This window comes from Capsella rubella, unplaced genomic scaffold (assembly GCF_000375325.1).
Source record: "Capsella rubella cultivar Monte Gargano unplaced genomic scaffold, Caprub1_0 scaffold_1, whole genome shotgun sequence".
NCBI lineage: Eukaryota > Viridiplantae > Streptophyta > Magnoliopsida > Brassicales > Brassicaceae > Capsella > Capsella rubella.
The window spans coordinates 13,805,589-13,815,365 of record NW_006238923.1 but is presented as its reverse complement, the minus strand read 5'-3'; the positions used below and the strand labels follow the sequence as shown (position 1 = coordinate 13,815,365).

Sequence of the window (9,777 nt, the reverse complement as noted above, 5' to 3'; positions counted from 1 at the left end):
AAGAAACTTCTCCTAAGGCAAAAAGAAAATTGGGGATGATGTTGAAGGGTAGACATAAGGATCATTCGGGTTTAGATGATTAGGAATAAGCAATTGGGAACCATTGGGTAGTCAAGGTTTTATTCCTATATGTATTTGTTGGTCCTCACAATTAGCATTCTCCTTAAAGCTCAATCCATTCATTGAGAGATCCTTGTCTTGAAATTGTTTAAACCCTCTTGATTCTGAAAAACTTTTTCTACCTAACCAAGTGAGTTTGTTAAGCTTTGGACAACCAGATTCATATTCTTGAGTAATGAATGTTAAAAGGAATGAATGATTTGAATGCATGTGTAGATCAAGGGATAGAATTAGTTCTGGATTTGATGAGTTTTTCTAAAGTCTTTAAGTAAAGTTCTCTCAGCAAGCATCAAAGACTTGGTAACTAGGACACTGATTTTAACTGCTCTATCTTGCAAGTTACGGGTTCTGAGACCCCATTTTCAAACCTATCTTCCACTTTGTTTCTCTTTGCTTTGCTTGAGGGCAAGCAAATACTAAGTTTGGGGGAGTTGATAAGACTGTATTTCATCACTTTTTGAGCATGTATTCATCATCTTTTCAACATAATTCACTTGCTGATTCGCATCATATTGATCACTTTCTGCATGTTTTGCATACTTAGGTAGGTTTTATGCATATCATGCATGTCTTGCATACATTCTGCATATTTGGAGTGTTTCAGGTATTAAGCACATATGCAGCGCAAAGCAGGGAACAAGTATCACTCGACAGGCACACGATCGAGTAGGATGATTGAGTAAGCAGCCAGATACATTGCAAATACATCGACGATCGAGTGAACAACAGACGTACACGATCGAGTAGCAGAGCGAGTGAGCGATGGGACGCGAAGCAGAATCACCTGTCACTTGATGCACACACTCGAGTGAAACGATCGAGCAAAGCAAAGGAGTAGCAAATGATTTCAAAGATCACTCGACACGCTCACTCGAGATACATGGTCGAGTAAGCTGTAATAATGTAGAGAAGAAATTATGTGTTACTCGACACGCTCACTCGACTAACTGAGTCACTACAACTTTTAAACCGTTTTTTACTTTGTCGTTTTATTTTTTAAGTTTTGCCCAAACATTGCTATAAATAGGTCTCTTTTGGCATTGCCCAAGGGATCAAGTTTTTACCCATAGGTTTTTGTTGTTAGCCACCAAACAATCCAGAAAATTGTAATTGATATTTGTTTTAAGTTACTAAAATTTTGCACTTAGTTCTGGAATCATTGTTGTTTAACTTCCCGTCATCTTTATTATTATGCATGTTTTGAAGATTTATCGGTTTATGATGTTTAACATGATTTATGTGTCTTAGTAGTGTTAGGTTCTTGAGGATGGGATAGACTAGGTGGAGAATGTTAGTTTGCTAGAGTGTTTAAGTTAGATTCCTTTGTTCCCTTCTAGATTAGGGTAATTGGTAGTAAAACCCTAGTATCATTATCAAGGAATCATTCAACATCCATATGAGTCAAAAATGATAGCTGATGTACATTATGATTTACTCGCGGACAAGCATGCTGAACTACTCGCTGACAAGCATGTTGAACTACTCGCTGACAAGCATGCTGAACTACTCGCTGACAAGCATGCTGAACTACTCGCTGACCGGCTGGCTAAACTGACCAGATTGCTATCTGTGAGGATTTGAAGTCTTTTAACACTTGGATCAGCCTTGAAGGGAGCCCACGGAATCATTGGATTCACCACAAGACCCCAGCCCTTGGAGAACAGCCCAAGAGAAGACCAAAGTCTAAACCACCCTTTGAATCAAGGCCATTGATCTACTTGGAGCAAGATAAGGAAACTCTCATTTACCTTCATATGGACGTGTCTCAAAGCTACATAAGGAAACCAGGAGAACCTTTACAGCCATCATAGAATATGTGGAGGATATTCACGCACAATAATAGCCTTCGGATGAAGAGGATTCAATCATATTACTAGTCGCATTTTTTGGTTTCGATCATCCTCAATGCACAATGACTCTTTCCTATTAAGTTCATGTGCGTGATACAGCATCTCCAAGTGCAAAAGAACCGTCTAAGACGTCATAACTACCTCAAGTTGACGAGATACAAGGCACACCTCACTTGCCTTACTTGGACCGATTCGACACTTAAATGGTCCAACGACAATATTTTCATTAATTGTTGCGATTTGTTTCTTATTTTTCAGTAGTAGGACGTGTAGCTGAGCCTATATAAGCTCATCAGATTATTCATTTGTAATTACCCTTGATCAGTTTAAAGTAATAAAAAGTATTCTTCTTGTCAAAGTTTGAGTCTTTGTCATTGTTGTTCTTTAGTACTTTGTGAGTGAGTCACTTAGTTATTTAGAAATCTGCGGATTAAGTTTGTTGTGTGATTCAACATCCTTCATTTGTCCATTAATCGAGTGAGTCGATTATCCCATTGATTGAGCGACTCAATCACCTGAACTATCCCCTGTACCACCCCTTGATTCACGAGAGAGTGCTTCAGAGCCAGCTCGTGAATTCCAACTTCCGCAAGCTAAGCTTGAAATCTCTTGATCATCAAGTGATCTAAAGTTTGAGTGATTCCAATCTTGTATCAATATATCAATAGTCGCACCAAACCCTTATCAAAAGAATCTTCTTACCCCAAAGTTCCTTGATCCTCCTCTCGAGAACCCTTACTGGTCGCACATCCAAAGTCAAGTTGGGCTGAAGATCTACAGGAATCTTAGCCAACACCTCATTATCCTTATGCAAGCATTTCTTCAGGGTAACTTCAACCGATACGCCATTGGGCCGACCTGCTCTACAATCCTGAAAGAACCCATATACTCGGATTCAACAAAGTCTCAATAAGGAACCTTTAAGGACCCCACATTATAGCCATCTTGAGATACTCCCTATCTCCAACCTTAAACTTAAACTCTTTTTCGCCTGTTACCAGCATAACTCTTCTTCTGATATGAGCTTTTCTCATGTTCAGCTTCAAAATATGGATCTTTTCTGTAGTTTCCTAAGCAAAAATCGCACCAAATCTGCTCCTCACCCACCCCCTCCCTCACTTGGGTCCAACATAACTGTGTCTTGCATGACCATACATACAAAGCCTCATAAGGAGCCATGCCATTACTCGTCTTCTAGATTTTGAAGATGTGACGTAGATTGATCAATTAAACTAAGTTCATCCCAGGTAACCTCTAGAGAATTAGGAATTCCATTATGGAAACTTACATTCAGCAAACAAATCCTAGACTCATGTGTTAGCAAGAGAACCGTATAATGTTTAGCGTCTTTATCAAAGTGCTTCCTTAAAAACTTCTTGTCGTTTAACAAACGATTCCATTGTTTGTAAGAAGATCGAATACGTTTTAGAGATGTGGCCGGAACACAACATATTATTTCTTGTAACAAATCACGTGGAAGATCCGACATGGTAACCCACCAAATATTCAAAGACTAAGATACGCCTGTGAAGTTTCTCTTTCTTAATCTTATTCCCTAGTATTTTCGTGTATATATATATAGAAGAAGTTATATAGATATCTTGTTGAATTTTTTACATAACTCTTCCTTTTCCTATTTGGTTTATATTGAAGTTGTTAAAAGTTCAAGATCAAGTTGGAGGAAGGGTGAGACTTTTTTTCCCTCCTCATAAGATAAATTAGGCAAAACTTATACGATATCCCAAAATATAATCTTTGAACAATGACACATAAATTTTAAAATCACAAATTTATGTTACATGTAGAATAAAACGAATTTATCAATCAAAAAGTCTGATAAAATGGCCAAACCATTCATCAATTTTTTTCTTTATATTTTCTCCCCAAAATTAAATTTATGTGGACTTTTATTGATCCCTAAATTCCAAAACTTATAACATAAGTGACAAAGAATAGCTGACATGTAAGCTTTGTCTTTACTTAAAAATCCATTTGGGTGGATTTATTACCCTCCTAGTGTTATAATCAATTGGTTTATTAGAGCTTGGTTGGTTCTTGTCCTGGTATATACATTTCCTATAACACACGACTGCTTTCTTCTCTTGCTCGTCGACTAAGAAACTAACGCCAAGCCAAATATCACGTCCACTGTCTTCCATTACAAATACTTTGCTCCACGACATCAATCTAGCTAGTCCCAACTCCTTCTGGAAACCTTTTAGTACGAAGAAGTGAATTTTGAATCCCGGTTTCACATAATACTAGTCAGAACTCCATGAAGCGTCACTATATCATGCACATACTTCTTAGACAAAACTACTAATCTATCGGTTTTCTTAATGGAGAGAAAATGAGCATATTTACTCAACCGGTCTACAATAACTTAACTAGCATCCTTAAACGAGAAACCGGCAATCTCACCACCAAGTCTATCGTGATCATATTCCACTTCCACTCGTGAATAGGCAAACTCTATAAGAACCTGCTCGGTATTTGATGCTCTTCCTTCACCAACTGGCACACATTGCACTTTGCGACCCAGTTAACGACATCCTTTTTCATTTCGACCTAGTGATAATACCGCTTGAGATCCCAATACATCTTAGTCTCACCTGGATGAACATAAAACATTCTAGTATGTGCCTTGCTCTGGATCTCTCGCCTCAATCCCTTATCCAAACCAAACCCGCCTATGAACAAGAATTGTCCCGTTAGTAGATACCAAATACTCCGAACTAGTATCCTTAAAAGCATTAACGAAATAAGCATCCTTCACTTGAGCCAATCGCACTCTCGTAAGAAGATATACCTCATTAGCAGCCTCCAAACCCAATGGTTAATAACACACAAACTTAACGTGATAATCTCACTAACCAAAGCCTCCATATCCTTATCATAATTTGCCACCACGTTCAGGCTCTGAGGATCTGTCAACACCTGAACTCTGTCGCCATAAATGTAAAACCTCCAAATCTTCAAGGCAACAACCATTGTAGCCATCTCCAAGTCTTGAGTAAGATAATTGCCCTTATGCTTCCTCAACTTCCTCAAAGCCTATGCAAACCCCTTACCCTTCTTCATCAACACACACCTGAGACCCACTCTCGACATATTTGTGTACACCACAAAGGGGTCGCCCTGCTCCGGTAACACCAACACGAGAGTACTAGTCAACATTGTCTTCAAGTGTACAAATATCTACTCACACTCCAGGGACCACACAAAAGAACATCCCTACTTGTTAGATTAGTCATCACCTGAGCCATACTTGCAAAACCCTAGAAGAATCTCTAGTAATAGCCTGCTAACCCGCGAATACTCCGGCTCTCACTAGAATTCTTCGGCCTTGGCCAATCTCTGATGGCCTTAATCTTCTCAGTTGCTATATAAACCCCCTCCGCTAAGATCATTTTGACCAACCAACCTCCTGATGTCGGAAACTATACTTGCTCAACTTAACATACAAATTTTGCTCCTGCAGCTTCTCCAACACTGTTGTAAATGAACCTCGCTCCTAACCACTTTAGAGTACACCAAAATATTGTCTAGATACTATTGAAACACGTAATTCACCAGCCTAATAAACACCACAATTGCATTCGTCAAGTTAAATAATATAACCACAAACTCGTAGTGTCCATACCTCGTCCCAAAAGCCGTCTTCTGAACATCCACTTCCTCTCTCATGAATTCATGATAATCTGACACTAAGTCAATCTAGAAAACCAAGTAGCCCCTCTCAACTTATGAAACAACTCATCAATCCGCGGTAGAGGATACTTGTTCTTTACTATGACCTAGTTCAATCCTCGGTAATCGATAAAAAACATAAAACAACCATCCTTCTTTCTCACAAACAACACTAGACCTCCCCACAGTGAAGTACTTTTCCTAAGAAAACCCTTAATCAGAACTTTTTTTGTTGCCTCTTTAGCTTTTCCATGTTCGTTGGAGCCATCAGGTAGGGTTCTATTTCATGGAAACCTTAAGTTTATGTGGTCTGGACTGTTTGAGATCAAAGAAGTTATGCCATTTAGTTCGATCACTCTCCTGAACAAGGATGGTATCGAGTTCATTGAGAATGGTTACGGGGTTAAGAAGTACTTAGTATATCAAGAGACACTACATGGGGTCCTCTATGCCCCTCTATGAACCTCCAAAAGCCTAAAAAGGCATGAAAAGTTAAGCTCAGTGACTTTAAACAAGCTTACTTTGGAGGAATTCCCACAGGTATCCTTGTAAATATTGTTTAGGAATCTTGTTATTTTGATTTTAGTTTTTAGTTTTGTGTTGGTAATGATTTTATGAATGAGGTTCGGGCATAAAATGATATGAAAATTGAGATATTAGGACTGTCACTCGGGGATAAGGATAGAGTATGAAGCGATGAGAAGGAGAATCACAAGAATTTCAGGTTCGAGCATAAATGGATCGAGAGACAAAAAAAGGAAACAAGATTAATATATTACACCCCACACCACTCGACCCATCACCAAATCTCTTATCTAATCGACCACACAAACTTTATCCTTACTTTCTCACTCACTCGACCACCAAATTTTTCATCACTAGAGTTTCTTCATGTTTTTCGATCTTTCATTCCTTTCAATCACTTTCAAAAAATCGACTCACATATCTGTAACTCACTTGACCAAATCCGCTCATCACTCGACCTGTTTTTCTTGAATTCACTGTCGTGTACACCACTTGATTATCGCACCTCCTCCAATCGACTGAAGAAGCATCCATGCAAGGTTTGTCACCATCGCTCGCTCCTCAAATTTCAACACCGTTTAAACGACAAACTACTCGACCAAAGGTGATATATCATGGTTTTTACGGGTTTTTGTCCATGATATAAGTCTTATTTATAGAGCTTTTATAGTGTTTTCGAGTCTTTTTGAATCATTTCAGGATTAGGAGCTATTTGGCATGGATTGGAGGTTTTTGGAGCATTTGGGAGCATTTGGAGAAGATGTGCCGAAGGAACGTACCGGAAGAGCATATTTGGTGTGAGTGTCGAGCGTCATAACTTCTGGTGTCGATCGACACCAATATCTGACGGCAATTGAAATTCACGCTTAATTGAAGTTTAGAAGATTTGCAGATTTGGCCCAGAAGTTTCCCTTATTTGCAATTAATCCCAGTTCGTGGTTAAGACATATATATTGAGTTTTTAGGGTTTTGTTTTGACTTAAGCTTTATTTTAGGAGAGAGAGAGATTTGTAGAGAGCTGGGAGAGAATAATCAAAACCTCCTTCAGAGAAGATTCAAAACTCCTTTACTTCTTCTATTACTTTCTTTAATGATATCTATTTTATTCATCATGCTTGTTTCATTCACCATGTCTGAGTAGATTTCCTTTTAGGTTTAGGGTTTTCAAAGGAATTCATGAATTGTTAGGTTGTTAGATTGTTAGGTTTGAATCTATAGAGTTCTTCATCTAGATTGTGGTTAATTTGTTCTAGAGTAGTGAAAGCAACCTAGAATCTGATCTTAGGTTAATTAGTAGACGCGAAAGTGTTATTGATTTCCTGAAAATAATCTAGATGAGCAAAATACCTATTCGCAAAGAGATTTGGTTTAGGGATTTTGTGAATTTATCAAACCTGAATTAAATGCATGTCTTAAACTTATAAATTTGCAAAGAGATTTGGAATTTAGGGTTCTAGACATAGATAGTCTTTGCAACGAAAGTTGATTGATTATATTTTTGTGATTTGAGTTCAAGAACGGTGCTTTATAAATCTTGACAATTCTATATTTGCAATTCTGAATTTCCTGAGAATATCCCTAGGCCTAGTTGATCTCAACAGGATTTGCGGAAAAAGATTTCTACCTTTTCTCAAGGGATCTCAGAGGCTTTCAAGGCTGCTTGGGTGCGTTTTAAGGGTTATCAGAGAGATTGTCCACACCACGGGTATGACAAATTTCAGCTTTTGGGCATTTTCTATAGAGGATTGGATTGGAGGTTCCAGATGGCTTTGGATGCTGCTAGCAACAGTAACTACACACAAGGTCTCCAGATCAAGCCACCAAACTGATTGAGAACTTAGCTTCCAGCAACAGTACTAAAGTCGCTGATTTTGAGAGGAAGAAGCTAGCTGAAAACATGGATAGTGTTCAACTCGCTAAAGTTAAGGCAAAGCTCAATTTAGTGCATAACCTTCTTGTTTCCAAGAAGACTGTTAAGTTTGCTGCTGAGGTTGAGGCAGTTGAACCAAGTGCGGATGAAGAAGAAGGCGTGAACTACGACAATGGTGCTGGGTATCAAGGTCAGAAGTTTGGTAACACATAGGGTAGCTGGTACAACAATAGGTATGGTCAGAAAGGCACCAACAGTTTCGTCAGAACCTATGGAAATTCTTCTTACCAGTGACGATGGAGATAATGTTTGGGAGAAGGAAACAAGTGACGATGATGAAACCGCACTTGCACAGCAGGTGTCGCTCGACACCATCTCACGGTGTCGATCGACACCACAACCTAGTATCGATCGACACCTTCCCTATGTCGATCGACACCCCTCACAGACATACCCAGATTCTCTTGAAACTCTGCGACCATCTAAAGAAAAGATCTATAAGCCTAAGGTTCCTTTTCCAAAGCCTAGGAAGTCTAAACAGGAGATGGAAGAAGCTCGATACAAGGCAATGATGGAAAAGGTGATAAATGAGATACATTTAGATCTTGCAGATCGGGATTCACCTTTGCTTACGCGGTGTGTTAAGAGGATGGTCCAAAATGACGTGAGCCCTGAGGAAGAAGCTTTGCTGGCTAGAGACATGTGTGCTATCTTTTTGAAACAGACCCCGCAGAGTAAGAAAGAAAAGAAGAAGAAAGTGTTTGTTTCTAAAAACTTAGTGCCATAATTCAGAGCAAGATTCCAGAGAAGTTAACTGATCCAGTAAATTTCGTGCTAGACTGCTCTATCTTCACAGAAAGATTTCCTCACTCTCTTTGTGATATTGGCTCAGGTATCAACTTGATACCATACTCTGATGCTGTGAGACTTGGGTTGATAGATTTCAAGCCTACTAGGATCTCTCTTATCCTAGCTGATAGGTCCAAAAGAATTCTTGAAGGTCTTTTAGAGGATGTTCTAATAAGGATTGGTAAAAAGAAACTGTGGAAAAGGCTATAGGTAGAAGTGATATGAGGGATGTCGCGTAAATCCGAATAAAAAAAGAGTTATAAAAAAAACCAGAAAAGAAAGAAAAAAAAGGAGAAGAAAAATAAATCGTTGAAAAAATAAAATGATACCCTAGAGTAAGGAATGTTGATGCTTCTCACAGGCAAAGTACATCAAGTAAGTTCTAGAGTCCAGGCGATAAAGAGTGTAAAGAAGAGTTTCCTGCAGTTGAGTGAGTTCCCGCGTTTTCAAACTTCTTTCACAGGTTAAGTTTATGTTTTGCTTGAGGGCAAGCAAAGGCTAAGTCTGGGGAAGTTGATATATCATGGTTTTTACGGGTTTTTGGCCATGATATAAGTCTTATTTATAGAGCTTTTATAGCGTTTTCGAGTCTTTTTGAATCATTTCAGGATTAGGAGCTATTTGGCATGGATTGGAGTTTTTTTGGAGCATTTGGAAAAGAAGTGGCGAAGGAACGTACCGGGAGAGCATATTTGGTGTGCGTGTCGAGCGTCACAACTTCTGGTGTCGATCGACACCAATATCTGACGGCAATTGAATTTCACGCTTAATTGAAGTTCAGCAGATTTGCAGATTCGGCCCACCTCCTTTATTTGCAATTAAGCCCAGTTCGTGGTTAAGACATATACATTGAGTGTTTAGGGTTTTGTTGAG

At 38.9% G+C, this 9,777-nt stretch overlaps 1 non-coding gene across 1 annotated transcript; it reads right to left on the bottom strand.

The window, feature by feature from the left end:
* Positions 1-7,789: 7,789 nt before the first annotated feature.
* On the bottom strand, positions 7,790-7,893 carry LOC111828809. The gene has a single exon (XR_002832569.1). It is a non-coding gene; the product is annotated as a small nucleolar RNA R71 (small nucleolar RNA).
* Between the last annotated feature and the right edge of the window lie 1,884 nt (positions 7,894-9,777).